This window comes from Bos taurus, chromosome 20, assembly GCF_002263795.3.
Source record: "Bos taurus isolate L1 Dominette 01449 registration number 42190680 breed Hereford chromosome 20, ARS-UCD2.0, whole genome shotgun sequence".
NCBI lineage: Eukaryota > Metazoa > Chordata > Mammalia > Artiodactyla > Bovidae > Bos > Bos taurus.
In genome coordinates, this window is record NC_037347.1 from 55255336 (window position 1) to 55274193 (window position 18858).

The window sequence follows — 18858 nt, forward strand, 5'->3', positions numbered from 1 at the left end:
CAGAATTCTTGGAAGGCAATTTGACATTTTCAAATGACATACTCCTTGATTCCTTTTTTACATATTTATTCCATGTATTTTCACAAATTCAAACACATATCTATATTTGCACACCAATTATAGAAGTATTTTCATTATCAAGATAAAGCTAAAATTATTTCTAAAAATTATCTAAAAGGGATCAAATTAAAGAAAATATATACAAACAATGGAATAATTTAGAGCCATTAGGAAAAACATAGCTTAACTATGCTTAATGTAAAAACTTAATAAAAACACGATTACAACACAAATTCATAAACATGTTCCATGTTTTATGAAGGATAAAGTGAAGTGAAGTGAAAGTCACTTAGTCGTGTCCAACTCTTTGTGACCCCAAGGACTATACAGTCCATGGATTTCTTTAGGCCAGAATACTAGAGTGGGTTGCTGTTTCCTTCTCCAGGGGATCTTCCCAACCCAGAATTCGAACCAGGGTCTCCTGCATTTCAGAATGATTCTTTACCAGCTGAGCTACCAGGGAAGCCCTATTTAAGAAGGATACTAGTGCATATGTAAACACACACACACACACACATACATATGACAAATACAGATATCAATTTTCAATTTGTATGTATAGAAAATATACAAAATTGAAACTGTTAATAGTGACTTCTTTTAGATATGAGATTACATAGAAAAAAATTGTGTAACATTTCATATTCAATGAATGATTTTGACTGATTCATGTATCATTTATGAAATTAAAAATAGAATACATTTTAAAATGGAAAAAAGACTTTGTAGTAGGTCAGGAGACGAGATAGAATGATAAATATGGACTCTGCTCTGGAAGCAGAGAAAAAAAACATTCGACCTGGAGGAGTTCATTATGGAAGGCTTCCTGCAGGAAAGGCCATTTGAATTGGTTTTAAGGTCAAAAGTACTTGTTCATGTAAAGACACACTATCCTAATCAGATTTGCACTTTAAACAATGGCTCTGACTGAATGTGAACACTAAGTTAGATTAGAGAGGTTTTTCAGTGGTCATCTATGATAATAAAGTCCAAAATCGCTCACTCGTGACTCTGTGACCCCAAGGACGGTAGCCTGCCAAGCTCCTCTGTCCATGGAATTCTCCAGGCCAGAACACTGGAGTGGGTAGCTGTTCCCTTCTTCAGGGATTGTCCCAATTCATGGATCAAACCCAGCTCTCCCACATTGCAGGCAGATTCTCTACTATCTGAGCCACCAGGGAAACTCAAGTAATTTATTACCTAAGATTTATGACAATGGGAATAGAAAAGATCCGTTACTTGAACCAATTCCTTGAAGGAAATTGTGTTAGTTTTCCATTGTTACTGTAACACATAAGCATGAATTCAGCGGCTTACACCACACTGTGCATTATCTCATAGTTCTGTAGATCTGAAATCCAGGTGCAGCTTGGCTCAGATAGGTCTCCTGCTTAGTCTCAAACAACCAAAATCAGTGTTAGAATTCCCTTCAGAGGTTCTGGGCTTGAATTTGCTTCCAAGCTCAGTTGTTGACAGAATTTATTTCCTTGCAGCTGGAGAAATGAAGTCCCAGTTTCCTTGCCAGCCGTCAGCCAGGGACGAGTCTCTGACCCTAGAGGCTGTCTGCATTCCTTCCCGTGTTTTCTCTGTGTCTCTCCTCTCACCTCAGTGGGTCTAGTTCTTCCCTTCCTTAGCATCTCTCCAATTTTTCCTTCTGCCTCATATTTTTGATTCTAGCCAGAGTTCATGTGATTAGATTTTCCCTATAAAATAATTCATAATTATTTATCTATTTGAAGGTCCAAACTTTATTATATCTGCAAAGTCTCCTTCACTACACAATACATGTGATGAAACATGATATATTCACAAGATATACGCATAATATGGAGACATTTTGAGGTAGCCATTACTCAGGGGCTTTCCTGGTGGCTCAGATTGTGGCTCAGACAGGTAAGAATCTGTCCACAATGCAGGAGACCTGGGGTTTGATCCCTGGGTCTGGAAGATCCCCTAAAGAAGGGAACAGCTACACACACTAGCATTCTTGCCTGGAGAATTCCATGAACAAAGGAACCTGTCAGGCAATAGTTCATGGGATCAAAAAGAGAAGGACACAGCTGAGTAACTCACACTTTCATTACTCAGCCTGCCACAGATGGAATGTTCTTGGCACATAGTAAATAACTGATAAATCTATGGCAAAGCCAATCACTTCTCACTGTCTCCACTGCTACCATTCTGATCTAAATCACCGTCATCTTTTACCTAGATTAATTCAAATACCTCTAAACTGATTTCTGTTTCCATCCTTAATTAGAATAAAGTTTAAACATATTGTTACCATGGAAGTGATCTGACCACTTTTGTCTGAGGTTCTACCTTTGCCTCCTGCTCAGTCACTAATCATAGGAGTTTTCTTTTTACTTTTTAAATCACAGATATTAAAGAATTTTAATTGTTTCATCATTTTACTTAGAATGCTTCCCTGTTAGAACTTTCTTCATTTAGGTTTCAGTTTAAATATTCCCTTCTAACAAAGCCTTCTGCAGTCTTATTTTCTAAGCAAGGAAGCCTTCATCTCATTTCTACTAAGTCACTCTGTGTCCTATTTCCTGCCACATTTTTCTCATAATACTTACTATCAAAAATTCCCCCACTCATCTACTTATTTATATGTTCACTCCAGATGCCCATAATTAGAATATTAACTCTGAAGGAGCAAGGTCCTGGTCTATCTTCTCCACAACTTTACCATCAGCATCTAAAATAGTACCTGACACTAATTAGATGCTAGATAAATATGTGTTCTATAAGTGAATAAATAGATGGATGAATTATTCTTTAAATTCCTCTTCTACTCTAAAGAAGAAATAAGAAATGGAAGTGACTTAGGGATTTAGGGGCTGCTGTGCATTGAATGATGTCCTCACAAAATATACATTCAAGTGCTAAGCCTTGGTACCTATGAATGTGATCTTATTCGAAAACAGGGACTGGACTTTGCAGGTATGATCAAGTTAATGTGAATTCACACTGGAGTAGAGTGGCCCCTTAAGCCAAATGGCTGATGTTCTTTTAAAAAGAGGAGGAGACACGTAGAGGTGGAGACACACAAGAAGAACGCCGGGTAATAGCAGAAGCAGAGATAAGTGATGCATCTGTAAGCCAAGGGAGACTAAGAATTGCTGGTGACACCAGAAACTAACAATAAGGTATAGAAGAGATTTCATCTGAGAGCCCTCAGAGAGAGCATGGTCCTGTCCACAGCTTAATATGGGACTTCGGGCTTCCAGAACTTTCAAAGAAAAAATTTCTATTGTATGAAACCACCTAGTTTGTGATATTTTGTTATGGCAGCCCTAAGAAATGAATACAAGGGCTATTGATCAAGATGCAGGTTTACAGATCTGAAATTGTTTCAGTTGGAATGTGTTAGCTTTCAGATATTTGCAGGACCACCTGAAATACTGTAAAATGTTCCTTATCAAATCAGACTCATAGAAAGCATAGCTGTCACTCAATGCTAAATTTTACTAATGATTCACAGTGAATATAAGCAAAATCCAAGCATGTATGCAACATTTCTTTTGGAGGAATCCTGAATCTGTCAGATTCAGGTCCCTAATGTCCTTTGCTTACTTTGGTGTTGGAGTAATAGAACTAATGGTAGAGAACTGACAATATATCCGTGAATTACATGCTGGCCCAAAAAACACTGTTTGGATCCAGGGTTTCTTTTTTTGTTTGTTTGTTTTTATTTTTTTTTAACTTTACAATATTGTATTGATTTTGCCATATATCAAATGAATCCACCACAGGTATACATGTGTTCCCCATCCTGAACACTCCTCCCTCCTCCCTCCCCATACCATCCCTCTGGGTCATCCCAGTGCACCAGCCCCAAGCATCCAGTATTGTGCAACGAACCTGGACTGGCGACTCGTTTCATATATGATACTATACATGTTTCAATGCCATTCTCCCAAATCATCCCACCCTCTCCCTCTCCCACAGAGTCCAAAAGACTGTTCTATACATCAGTGTCTCTTTTGCTGTCTTGTATACACGGTTATTGTTACCATCTTTCTAAATTCCATATATATGCGTTAGTATACTGTACTGGTGTTCTTCTTTCTGGCTTACTTCACTCTGTATAATAGGCTCCAGTTTCATCCACCTCATTAGAACTGATTCAAATGTATTCTTTTTAATGGCTGAGTAATTCACTTACTAGGGCTGCCATAACAAAGTACCACAGACTGGGGGACTTTAAAAGAAGTGAGAACTTATTTCTATTCTATGAGCTGCAGCTGCTGCTAAGTCACTTCAGTCGTGTCCGACTCAGTGTGACCCCATAGACGGCAGCCCACTAGGCTCCTCCATCCCTGGGATTCTCCAGGCAAGAGTACTGGAGTGGGTTGCCATTGCCCTCTCCGATTCTATGAGCTATGAATATGAATATTCATATTCTCATAGTTTTGAAGGTTGGAGTCCAAGATCAAGGTGTTGGCAGGTTTGGCTTCTCCATTGGCCTCTCTCCTGGGCACTGTCCTCATGCGTCTTCACACGGACTTTCCTGCGTCTGCCTCTCTGGTGTCTTGTCCTCTTCTGAGGACACAGTCCTACTGGATTAAGGCTTCACCCTTATGAACTCATTTAACTTTAACTGCCTCTCTAAAGGCCTTGTTTTCCAATGCAGTCACAGTGGCTGGTGGTTAAACCTTGAACATATTAATTTTGAGAAGACTCAATTATATGTATCTGTATATATATAATGCTAATGTATTTATGTATATTAAAATACATATTATTCATTTAATCATTTTTAAGGAAAGTTTAGTAGTTGCTTTCAATTTTTTTTCAGAATGTCATTTAATTGAGCCAATATATTATTTTTTAAACTTTATTGAAATATAATTGACAAATAGAATTGTGATATATTTAAAAATATATATCGTAGTGATGGTTTGCTATAAATGTATATTATGAAAAAATTTTCTCCTTTGATTTCATTAATAAATCTATCACTTCACCTATTTTCTTTTCTGTTTTCTTTTTTGATGAGAACATTTAAGTGCTACTCTCTTAGGAGATTTCAGACATGCAATACAGAGTTATAAATTATCATCATCATATTATTCATTAAAACCTCAGACTTTATTCATCTTATAACTGAAAGTCTATATCCTTTTGCCAACTTCACCTTATTCTTCCATCCTCTTCCAGCTCCTGGTGACCACTTTTCTGCTCCCTGTTTCTATATATATATTACTTTAAAAAATTCCTGTATAAGGGATACCATACAGCTTTTGTCTCTCGGACATATTTCATTCATTGCACAATGTCCTCCATGTCCATCCACATTGTCACAAATAATAGAATTATCTTCTCATTGAGTGCAGTATACTACTGTATTATATAAAGTTACACAATTTCTTTTTACTGTTTTATTTTTTAATTGGATGGAAATTGTTTTGCAATGTTGTATTGGTTTCTGCCATACAGCGATGTAAATCAGTCATAATTATACACGTATACCCTCCTTCTTGAGCCTCCCGCCCCTTCCCCCATCCCATTACTCTGTATCATTACAGAGCACCAGGCTAGGCTCCTTGTCTTATACAGCAGCTTCCCCCTAGCTATCTTTTTTACACATGGTATTGTATATATAGATCTATGCTACTTTCTCCATTCATCCCACTTTCTCCTTCCCCCACTGTGTACACAAGTCTATTCTCTACATCTGTGTCTCCATTCCTTCCCTGCAAATAGGCTCATCGATACCATTTTTTCAGATTCCATATATATGTGTTAATATACAATATTTGTTCTTCTCTTTCTGACTTACTTCATTCTGTATAACAGGCTCTAGGTTCATCCACCTCCCTAGAACTGACTCAAAGTTATTCTTTTTACTGCTGAGTAATAATATTCAGTTGTATATATTTACCACATTTTCTTTGTCCATTCATCTGTGAATGGACATCTAGTTTACTTCCATGTCCTGGCTATTGTAAATGTACACATTTTCTTGATCCAGTCATCCATTGATGGACACAAATGTGTCAATAACTAATGAGGAAAGACATTTCCTATGTATTAGTACATACAGCAAAAAGTTAGACAAGCCTTTTTTTTTCCCCAAGGATTCAGGCTGTGAGATGAAAGAAATCATATAATAACTAACTCAGTAAACATGCCATAAAGGTATAAAGCAATGTGTAAAGTGAAAGAGGAGGGTGAAAGAGTTGGTTTAAAGCTCAACATTCAGAAAACTAAGACATGGCATCTGGTCCCATCACTTCATGGGAAATAGATGGGGAAACAGTGTCAGACTTTTTTTTCTGGGGCTCCAAAATCACTGCAGATAGTGACTGCAGCCATGAAATTAAAAGACGCTTACTCCTTGGAAGGAAAGTTATGACCAACCTAGACAGCATATTTAAAAGCAGAGATATTACTTTGCCAAAAAAGGTCTGTCTAGTCAAGGTTATGGTTTTTCCAGTGGTCATGTATGGATGTGAGAGTTGGACTGTGAAGAAAGCTGAGCACTGAAGAATTGATGCTTTTGAACTGTGGTATTGAAGAAGACTCTTGAGAGTCCCTTGGACTGCAAGGAGATCCAACCAGTCCATCCTAAAGGAGACCAGTCCTGGGTGTTCATTGGAAGGACTGATGTTGAAGCTGAAACTCCAATACTTTGGCCACCTCATGTGAAGAGTTGACTCATTGGAAACAACTGTGATGCTGGGAGGGATTGGGGGCAGGAGGAGAAGGGGATGACAGAGAATGAGATGGCTGGATGGCATCACCGACTCGACGCAGATGAGTTTGGGTGAACTCCGGGAGTTAGAGATGGACAGGGAGGCCTGGCATGCCACGATTCATGAGGTTGCAAAGAGCCAGACACGACTGAGTGACTGAACTGAAATGAATGTGTAAATTCCAAAAAACAATCAAAAAATGTCCATCCAGCTGTTTGGAATCAGCCAGAGGTTTAGTAGAGGATCAGGAGAAGTCTTGGAATCAGGGAAGACACAGGTATTACTGGTGGAATGAGTGACTGTGTGAAGGTCTTCAGTCAGAATTAAGGTCATTTACATTCTTACAAAATAGAATTTTAGACTACTCTATTACTAATAAATCTCACAAATGTTTTAGACCACTATAGCTTAAACTTCATATTTTTAAACAAAAACATAAAATGGTTTCAGGGTCTTATTTTTTTTTCAATTCTTATAGTGTGATAAGCACCATCAGGGCAATTTGTAAAGGAAATATCTAATTTTGTGAAGGCATAAATTGAAGTGTTCATTACAGTCTCCTCAGGTTCCAAAATTTATTGAATGCTTAGGGAAGTAGAAGGACAAAGAATTGTCTTTATACACAACTAATTCTAATAAAAAGTTCAATTTTTCTAGGCTAAACTATATGAAATTATCACTATCTGGATATTTTTTGACCTATCAAACCCAATCCCATATGGTTCAACTTAATAAATAGAATTCCATTTATAAATTATGGTTCTGCCTTCCAAATACTGCAATCAAGATAAGTTCCATATGCACTTAACCTTGTCATCCAAATCAATAACAGAGCAATTATAACTTAAAAACAAAGTTTTATAAGTCTAATATGCTGAGGTTAAAGTCATGTGGAAAATAATATGCTATGCATTTAATGCAAGGTAATATCAACTTAGGTTTTGCTGTATTCTTCTAAAGGACAGAATTTAACAGGAAAAAAAGAGAAAAGTAACATTTTGGATAAATCATATGCTGGCCCCAAATTTTCATAAAAATAACTTTCTACCACTTTTTGTTATAATTTTTAGCTAGCTTACATAGTAACTGATTACATCTCAATAAAAATACCCAATATGGCACTCAAAGAACATTAGTGTTCTGTTATACTACTAGTCTCTTTCCTGGGTGCACATTAGATTTTCAGGATCATGCAGCTGGCAGAGAAAAAGATGCTATTATGAAACAGCTATTTAAGTGTGAATTGTTCCTCAAGCTGCCACGGGTAATAGAGGACTTACAAGAAATTTTCTCCATTTCAGTAAATTAACAGTCTGGGGAGAAATATTTTTAGAGTCACTTAAGATGTAGGGTACTTTCCTTTAGTTTATAAAAATTACCACACCTCCCAAAGCACACCAATCCAGGGAGGAATCCTTGAGCCTTTATATTCTCATAAACTTTATCAAAGTCATTGACTTCAAGATCTCTCAAACTTTAAATCTTACATTTAATCTTTTTTTTTTTTTTTGGACTCAGTGGAAGAAGGCGAGGGTGGGATGATTTGAGAGAAGCGTGCTGAAATATGTACATTGCTGTATGTAAAATAGATGACAAGTGCATGTTCAATGAATGAAGCAGGGCACCCAAAACCTGTGCTCTGGGACAACCTAGAGGGATAGAGTGGGGAGGGAGGTGGGAGAGGGGCTCAGGAAGGGGGGGGACATGTATACCTGTGGCTGACTTATGTTGATGCATGGCAAACACCATCATGATATTATAAAGTAATTATCTTTCAATTAAAATAAATTAATTAATTTAAATCTTACATTCAATTTCTAAACCTTAAAAAAAGGCATTTTTTCCCTTCCTTTTCACACCTAAACCTTTTACTGTGTTTGAGTAATCTCTTCTTTATTAGTCTGGGCAAGAGAGCAAATATGGAAATACCACCTTTCTTGTAAGTGTTGAAAATTTTAGGTACTTGGTGTCCAACCTTCTCTGTACTTGAATTTGTGAACAAGTGACTTAGGCCTCTTCAAGCAGATGTAAATTGCCTGACTTTGTGTCAGAGCTAATGACAAACATGGAAGGTGCTACTGCAGCATCAGATTACCAATCTTTCTCTCTATGTGTGTGTGTATGTGTGTGTGTGTGTGTGTGTGTGTGTGTGTGTGTGTGTATCCATCGGGTCACAAAGAGTCAGACACAACTGAGCGACTAAGCATAGCACATGTGCAGACTTGCTAAGTCACTTCAGTCGTGTCCAACTCTTTTGTGACCATATAGACTGTAGCCCACCAGGCTCCTCTGCCCATGGGATTCTCCAGGAAAGAACACTGGAGTGGGTTGCCATGCCCTCCTTCAGGGGACTTCCTGTCCCAGATATCAAACCGGAGTCTCTTGTATCTCCTGCATTGGCAGGCTGATTCTTTACCACTAGCACCACCTGGGAAGCCCAATATATACACATATATTGATATATATCAATATAGCTATAGGTACCTACTCGGAGAAGGCGATGGCACCCCACTCCAGTACTCTTGCTTGGAAAATCCCATGGATGGAGGAGCCTGGTAGGCTGCAGTCCACGGGGTCACAAAGAGTCAGACACAACTACGTGACTTCACTTTCACCTTTCACTTTCATGCATTGGAGGAGGAAATGGCAACCCACTCCAGTGTTCTTGCCTGGAGAATCCCAGGGACGGCGGGGCCTGGTGGGCTGCCATCTATGGGGTCGCACAGAGTCGGACACAACTGACTCGACTTAGCAGCAGCAGCAGCAGCATAGGTACCTACTATCTATCTAAATACATATTTCCATCTCCTAAAGACATCAGGTTTTCCTGGAGCAAAAGAAGCATCTTAGGATTTGCACACAGCCACAGTATAAGCGAGTTCAAAGTGCATAAGAACTAGTTTTGTTTTTTTCTGGTTAGGTTAGTTTCTTTGTTTCCATAGTTGATTCTCTGTTTTCTTATTTTGTGGAATGTACAATTGTGGACATTTCTCAAAATATTTTCTTCTGCTCTTTTGTTATTAAATGGTCATTTTAGCTGACAGGAGAAATCTATGCCCATTTTTCCCACTCAAAACTTGGGAATATCTAATATCTGGAGCCTGGTAGGCTGCAGTCCATGGGGTCGCCAAGAGTCGGGCACGACTGAGCGACTTCACTTTCACTTTTCACTTTCACGCATTGAAGAAGGAAATGGCAACCCACTCCAGTATTCTTGCCTGGAGAATCCCAGGGACAGAGGAGCCGAGTGGGCTGCCATCTATGGGGTCGCACAGAGTCAGACACGACTGAAGCGACTTAGCAGCAGCTGCAGCAGCAGCAGAGCTAATAAAAAATAATTGTTTATCAGTGATCCTTTTGATAGGTTACTTCTCTATGAAAGGTGTTAGAATCTTCTCTTGTGCCATCATGCTCTGAAATCTTACAAAAATATGTCTAATTGACCGTATTTTTATTCCATTTTGTTTTTATTTTTTATGCCCTTTCAATTTAAAAGCATTTGTCTTATTTCAGCTATCAAAGTTGTCCTCCATTTATGTTATCTTTGTCTGATTTTGATATCAGGGTGATGGTGGCTTCATAGAATGAGTTTGGAAGTGTTCCTTCCCCTGAAATTTTTTGAAAGAGTTTTAGAGGATAAGCATTAGCTCTTCTCTAAATGTATGATAGAATTCTCCTGTGAAGCTATCTGGTCCTGGGCTTTTGTTTTTTGGGAGATTGTTGATCATAGCGTCCATTTCAACACTTGTAGTTGGGTTGTTAATAATTTCTATTCCTTTCTGTTCAGTCTTGGAAGATTGAACTTTTCTAAGAATCTGTCCATTTCTTCCAGGTTATCCACTTTATTGCCACATAGTTGTTCATAATAGTCTTTTATAATCCTTTGCATTTCTGCATTGTCTGTTGTAACCTCTCCTTTTTCATTTCTAATTTTGTTGATTTGATTCTTCTTTTTTTCTTGCTGAGTTTGGCTACAGGTTTGTCAATTTTGTTCATCTTCTCAAAGAACCAGCTTTTAGTTTCATTAATCTTTACTTATGACCAACCTAGATAACATTTTGAAAAGCAGAGACATTACTTTGCCAACAAAGGTTCGTCTAGTCAAGGCTATGGTTTTTCCAGCAGTCATGTGTGGATGTGAGAGTTGGACTGTGAAGAAAGCTGAGCACCAAATAATTGATGCTTTTGAACTGTGGTGTTATAGAAGACTCTTGAGAGTCCCTTGGACTGCAAGGAGATCCAACCAGTCCATTCTGAAGGAGATCAGCCCTCGGTGTTCTTTGGAAGGAATGATGCTAAAGCTGAAATTCCAATACTTTTGCCACCTCATGCAGAGTTGACTCATTGGAAAAGACTCTGATGCTGGGAGGGATTGGGGGAAGGAGGACAAGGGGAACACAGAGGATGAGATGGCTGGATGGCATCACCGACTCGATGGACGTGAGTTTGAGTGAACTCGGGGAGTTGGTGGTGGACAGGGAGGCCTGGCATGCTGTGATTCATGGGGTCGCAGAGTCGGACATGACTGACTGAACTGAACTGAACTGAACTGAATCATTACTATTATTTCTTTCATTTATTTCTGCTCAGATATTTATGATTTCTTTCCTTCTACTAATTTTGGGCAATTTTTGTTTTTATTTTTCCAGTTGTTTTAGGTGTAAAGTTAGGTTGTCTATTCAATGTTTTTCTTGTTTCTTGAGGTAGGATTGTATTGCTATAAACTTCCCTCTTAGAACTGCTTTTCTGCATCTCATAGGTTTTGAGCAGTCATGTTTTCATTTACATTTGTTTCTAGAAATTTTTTTATTTCCCTTTTGATTTCTTCAGTAACCTGTTGCTTATTTAAAAACGTGTCATTTAATATTCATGTGTTTGTGTTTCTCACAGTTTTTTCATGTAATTGATATCTAGTCTCACAGCATTGTGGTCAGAGAAGATTCTTGATAGGATTTCAATTTTCTTAAATTTACTGATATTTGATTTGTGACCCAAGATATGGTCTATCCGGAGAATGTACACTTGAGAAGAAGGTGTATTCTTCTACATTTGGATGGAATATCAAGAAGGTATCAATGAGATCCATCTCATCTAATGTATCATTTAATGTGTTTCCTTATTAATTTTCTGTTTTGATGATCTGTCCGTTGGTGTGAGTCAGGTGTTAAAGTCCCCTACTATTATTGTGATACTGTCAAATTTTCCTTTTATGTCTGTTAGTGTTTGTCTTATGTATTGCTGCTGCTGCTGCTAAGTCGCTTCAGTCATGTACGACTCTGTGCGACTCCGTAGAGCGCAGCCCACCAGGCTGCCCCATCCCTGAGGTTCTCCAGGCAAGAATACTGGAGTGGGTTGCCATTTCCTTCTCCAGTGCATGAAAGTGAAAAGTGAAAGTGAAGTCGCTCAGTCGTGTCCGAATCTTGGCGACCCCATGGACTGCAGCCTACCAGGCACCTCCATCCATGGGATTTTCCAGGCAAGACTACTGGAGTGAGGTGCCATTGCTTTCTCCACTTATGTATTGAGGTGCTTCTATGTTGGGTGCATAGATATTTACATTTGAGCGAGACAAATGTCTTCCTCTTGGATTGATCCCTTGATCATTATGCAGTGTCCTTCCTTATCTCTTGTAATCTTCTTTATTTTAAGATCTATTTTGTCTGTTTTGAGGATTGCTACTCCAGCTTTCTTTTGATTCCTATTTTCATGAAATATATTTTCCCATCCTCTCACTTTCAGTCTATATATGTTTTGAGGTCTGAAGTGAGTTTCTTGTAGACAGCATATATATGGGCCTTGTTTTTATATCCATTCAGCCAGTTCTGCTTTATTGACTATGCCAAAGCCTTTGACTGTGTGGATCACAATAAACTGTGGAAAATTCTTCAAGAGATGGGAATACCAGACCACCTGATCTGCCTCTTGAGAAATTTGTATGCAGGTCAGGAAGCAACAGTTAGAACTGGACATGGAACAACAGACTGGTTCCAAATAGGAAAAGGAGTTTGTCAAGGCTGTATATTGTCACCCTGTTTATTTAACTTATATGTAGAGTGCATCATGAGAAACGCTGGACTGGAAGAAACATGAGCTGGAATCAAGATTGCTGGGAGAAATATCAATAACCTCAGATATGCAGATAACACCACCCTTACACCAGAAAGTGAAGAGGAACTCAAAAGCCTCTTGATGAAAGTGAAAGTGGAAAGTGAAAAAGTTGGCTTAAAGCTCAACATTCAGAAAATGAAGATCATGGCATACGGTCCCACCACTTCATGGGAAATAGATGGGGAAACAGTGGAAACACTGTCAGACTTTATTTTTCTGGGCTCCAAAATCACTGCAGATGGTGACTGCAGCCATGAAATTAAAAGACGCTTCCTCCTTGGAAGGAAAGTTATGACCAACCTAGATAGCATAGTCAAAAGCTGAGACATTACTTTGCCAACAAAGGTCTGTCTAGTCAAGACTATGGTTTTTCCTGTGGTCATGTATGGATGTGAGAGCTGGACTGTGAAGAAGGCTTAGCACTGAAGAATTGATGCTTTTGAACTGTGGTGTTGGAGAAGACTCTTGAGAGTCCCTTGGACTGCAAGGAGATCCAACCAGTCCATTCTGAAGGAGATCGGCCCTGGGATTTCTTTGGAGGGAATGATGCTGAAGCTGAAACTCCAGTACTTTGGCCACCTCATGTGAAGGGTTGACTCATTGGAAAAGACTCTGATGCTGGGGGCGATTGCGGGTAGGAGGAGAAGGGGACGACAGAGGATGAGATGGCTGGATGGCATCACTGACTCGATGGACATGAGTCTGAGTGAACTCCAGGAGTTGGTGGTGGACAGGGAGGCCTGGCATGCTGTGATTCATGGGGTCGCAAAGAGTTGGACACGACTGAGCGACTGATTTGATCTAAGTCGCTTCAGTCGTGTCGGACTCTGTGCGACCCCATAGACGGCAGCCCACTGGGATCCCCCATCCCTGGGATTCTCCAGGCAAGAACACTGGAGTGGGTTGCCATTTCTTTCTCCAATGTATGAAAGTGAAAAGTGAAAGTGAAGTCGCTGAGTCGTGTCCAACTCTTTGTGACCCCATGGACTGCATCCCACCAGGCTCCTCCATCCATGGGATTTTCCAGACAAGAGTAATGAAGTGGGGTGCCATCGTCTTGCTGCTGCTAAGTCGCTTCAGTTGTGTCCGACTCTGTGCGACCCCATAGATGGCAGCCCACCAGGCTCCCCGGTCCCTGGGATTCTCCAGGCAAGAACACTGGGGTGAGTTGCCACTGCCTTCTCCAATGCAGGAAAGTAAAAAGTGAAAGTAAAGTCGCTCAGTCGTGTCCGACTCCTAGCGACCTCATGGACTGCAGCCCACCAGGATCCTCCGTCCATGGGATTTGCCAGGCAAGAGTACTGGAGTGGGGTGCCATTGCCTTAAGTCATGATAAAAACTGAGTTTCCAGAGGTAACCGGTACTTTGAAAAAGCAAGACTCCTTTGTGCCACAGAAAGAAGAATGAGTTGTATTAGAGTGGAACCTTGAGCTTATGGAATCCAAATCTTTTGCAACAGATTGCAAGAAATGGTTGGGCATTACCTTAGAGGGATATATTATCTTTCTTACATCAGATAGTAAAGAAACTTGCTCTCTGCTTCTAAGGTAGACTCTATCTTCCAAAGCTGTTTTCATCACACCAGCATCTTTGAAGAGATGGTCCAGAATAAAGGCCCTCACGCCTCTGCTCTCAAGGCACGCAGACACATAAAGCATACTGATTCCCAGCAGTGTTTTGACCTAAACAATAGAATAGTTTCCTGCTGAAACAGATTGAAAACAAGTACCCATTGGGCCCCTTACAGCAAGAAGGCCTGGACTTAAAATTAATACAGACTTAGCAATCCATCTGGACCCTTGCCCCAGACCAAGGCTTTGACAGTTTTGCTATACCACTTCAAAAAGATAAAAAGTCATGTTAAAATATAAACCTTTCATGAAAATAACAGAAGAACCAAGACATTTGCCCTAAAAGGCTTATTTACACCCTCATATTAATGTTCTACCATCTTGAGCTTTAACCATACCTATGAACAATTGTCTTCATGGAATCCATTAAAGTGTGACAAGAAGAAAGGATTCCTCCAGAAGCTAGCTTTTTTGCTCTGGCTTTCAAGAGTACTTCAGTTTTGTCTTTGTACCATCAGTACAGTCCAGTTGCTCAGCCATGTCTCACTCTGCCACTCCATGGACTGCAGCATGCCAGGCCTCCCTGTCCATCACAAACTCCCGGACCCATGTCCCGGACCCTCAAACCCATGTCCATTGAATTGGTGATGCCATCCAACCATCTCATCCTCCGTCGTCCCCTTCTCCTCCTGCCCTCAATCTTTCCCAGCATCAGGGTCTTTCCAAACGAGTCAGCTCTTCCCATCAGGTGGCCAAAGTACTGGAGTTTCAGCTTCAGCATCATTCCTTCCAATGAACACCCAGTACTGATCTCCTTTAGGATGAACTGGTTGGATCTCCTTGCAGTCCAAGGGACTCTCAAGAGTCTTCTCCAACACCACAGTTCAAAAGCATCAGTTCCTCAGTGCTCAGCTTTCTTTATAGTCCAACTCTCACATCCATACATGACTAAAGGAAAAACCATAGCTTTGACTAGATGGACCTTTGTTGGCAAACTAATGTCTCTACTTTTTAATATGCTCTCTAGGTTGGTCACAACTTTCCTTCCAAGGTGTAAGGGTCTTAAGTTCATGGCTGCAGTCACCATCTGCAGTGATTTTGGAGCCCAGAAAAACAGAGTCTGACACTGTTTCCACTTTTTCCCCGTCTATTTCCCATGAACTGATGGGACTGGATGCCATGATCTTTGTTTTCTGAATGTTGAGCTTTAAGCCAGGCTTTTCACTCTCCTCTTTCATTTTCTTCAAAGTCTCTTTAGTTCTTCTTCAATTTCTGCCATAAGGGTGGTGTCATTGCATATCTGAGGTTATTGATATTTCTCCCGGCAATCTTTGTACCATATATCTGGACAAATGCATTATATCCTCTGATTTCTTAGTGTCTTAAAAATAGGAATTCTCTCGGCCACAACGTTCTTAATCACTCAATCATGTCCAACTCTTTGCTACCCAATGGACTGTAGCCTGCCAGGCTCCTCTGTTCCTGGGATTTGATTTTTTCAGTCAAGAATACTGGAGTGGGTTGCCATTTCCTCCTCCAGGGAATCTTCCCAACCCAGGGATGGAACCTGCGTCTCCTGTGTCTCCTGCATTAGTAGATGAATTATTTACCACAGAGCCACTTGTGAAGCCTCTATCCGTCAGAAATGTGTGCTAAAAGCCTGTTTAGAAATAATTTATTAAAATTAAAGAAAAAATGCATTTCAGAACAATAAGTGATCTGTAATGAAAGACATGTTTTTAAAACTTGTACTGGAAATAAAATTACATTCACTTTCAATATATCACAATATGAAAAATTACATTAAAATAACATTTTATCCTGCTTATATAACATTTCATTCCACTGAGATAAACACATTGTTGTTGAAGTTCCACTCTCTTTTAACCACACAGAAAGTAAAATTTTATGGGAATTCCATAAACTCGGCTGCATCTCAGAATGGAATATTGATTTCATATCAGTATATGGCTAAGATTAAATATATTATGCTTTAGTGAATCATATTGCAAACTTTGAAAAGAACAATAAAACCTAATTTAGTTTTCTGAACAAAATATACAATAAATTCAATGATATGATTTGATGTTTATGCACAAAAAGAACTTACAACATTCATGGTTTTGCATTGTTTTTTTTTTTTTTCAAAAATAAAACTGTAAACCAACCTACAAAGAGAATTACAGGATTTCAGAAAAGAGGAAGCACTTCAGTTTTCCTAATTCAGCCACACTGCTTTGTAACAAGGACCAGAAAAGCCAAGACTGGGCCATGGTCACCAGACAGGGATATGGTAAAATTAAGACAATAATCCATTTTCTTTTAACTCCTAATGAATTCTCTTTCCACTGCACCAAGAAGTTTGTTTCATAACTAGTGAATTTAAACGGTTTTGGCTCCACTTTCAAAAAAAGGAAGGGTAAAGGGAAAGGTTTTCTAAGTTACAAATATGGTGAGGTGAAACAGTAGAAAGAAAGAAAGTGAAGTTGCTCAGTCGTGTCCGACTCTTTGTGACCCCGTGGACTGTAGCCCACCGGGCTCCTCTGTCCATGGGATTCTCCAGGCAAGAATACTGGAGTGGGTTTCCATTTCCTTCTCCAGGGGATCTTCTGGACCCAGGGATAGAACATAGGTCTCCCGCATTGCAGGCAGACGCTTTAACCTCTGATCCACCAGAACAGACCCCCAAAAAGAGAGCCGTGGATATCCGGAGTGGATATCTTCCCAACACAGGGATCGAATCCAAGTCTCCCGCATTGCGGGTGGTGGTTTCTTCACCAGCTGAGCCACAACAGAAAGCCATAAACTCAACCAGACGACGAGGATGGGATTCAAGCCCACACGTGCAGGAGCACAATGGATTAGCAGTCCATCACCTTAACCACTCAGCCACCTCATTGCACAGTAGAGTAGCTATCAAAAGTGAAAACATAAACAAAGAACAAAATAATGCCATTTGCAGCGACATGGATGGGCCTAGAGATTGTCGTACTGAGTGAAGTCAGTCAGAGAAAGACAAATTTCATGATATCGCTTATATGTGGAATATAAGAAAAGGGCACAGATGAACTCATTTTAAAAAAAGGTAGAGTCACAAATGTAGAAAACAAACTTATGGTTACTATGGAGTTAGAGGAGGTGGAATAAATTGGGAGATTGAGACCGACCTATACACACTACTGTGTATAAATTGATAACTCGTAAGAACCTGCTCCATAATACAGGAAACTCTACTCACTAATCTGTAATAGCCTATATAGGAAAAGAATTTTTAATAAAAGAGTGGATATATGTACATGTATAACTGATTTACTTTGCTGTACACCTGAAACTAACACAATGTTGCAAATCAATTATAATCTAAAGGAAGTAGGAACATAGGACACCACATGCTTCCTGAAACAGCAGACTAGGGTCTAAGGCAAAACAATACGGGGTTTCACAGTGCATCTATTTTAAAACAAAACATAAGAATTGTCAATAGACATCCTCTTGCTACATTATTTATACAGGTCTTCTAATGTAAAGAGTGCTTCTCTTTAATACAAGCAGGAGAAGTAGTGTTCCCCATATTAAAAATTAAGATGAGATTCAAAGAGGTGAAAGACATACCAACACAACCAGAGTTAGTATATGCATGGAAGATCTAGATTTCAGGTCACCTTGTGTATAGGATTCTGGTCCTTCTTTTGCATTCAGTTCAGTTCAGTTCAGTCACTCAGTCATGTCTGACTGTTTGTGACCCCATGAATTGCAGCATGCCAGGCCTCCCTGTCCATCACTAACTCTCGGAGTCCACCCAAACCCATGTCCATCGAATTGGTGATGCCATCCAGCATATCATCCTCTGTCGTCCCCTTCTCCTCCTGCCCTCAATCTTTCCCAGCATCAAGGTCTTTTCAAATGAGTCAGCTCTTCGCATCAGGTGGCCAAAGTGTTGGAGTTTCAGCTTCAACGTCAGTCCTTCCAGTGAACACGAAGGACTGATATCCTTTAGGATAGTCTGGTTGGATCTCCTTGCAGTCCAGGGACTCTCGAGAGTCTTCTCCAACACCACAGTTCAAAAGCATCAATTCTTCAGCGCTCAGCTTTCTTTATAGTCCAACTCTCACATCCATACATGACCACTGGAAAAACCATAGTCTTGACTAGACGGACCTTTTTTGACAAAGTAATGTCTCTGCTTTTCAATATGCTGTCTAGGTTGGTGATAACTTTCCTTTCAAGGAGTAAGCGTCTTTTAATTTCATGGCTGCAATCACCATCTGCAGTGATTTTGGAGCCCAGAAAAATGCTGCCTCAAATGGAAAGCCATTCTCCCAAATAAAATCATTAAAATAATAACCAAAATAGTTTGTTCTAAGAAAACACAACCATTCTTAAAATTTATACTATAAAAAAATTTTTGAGCA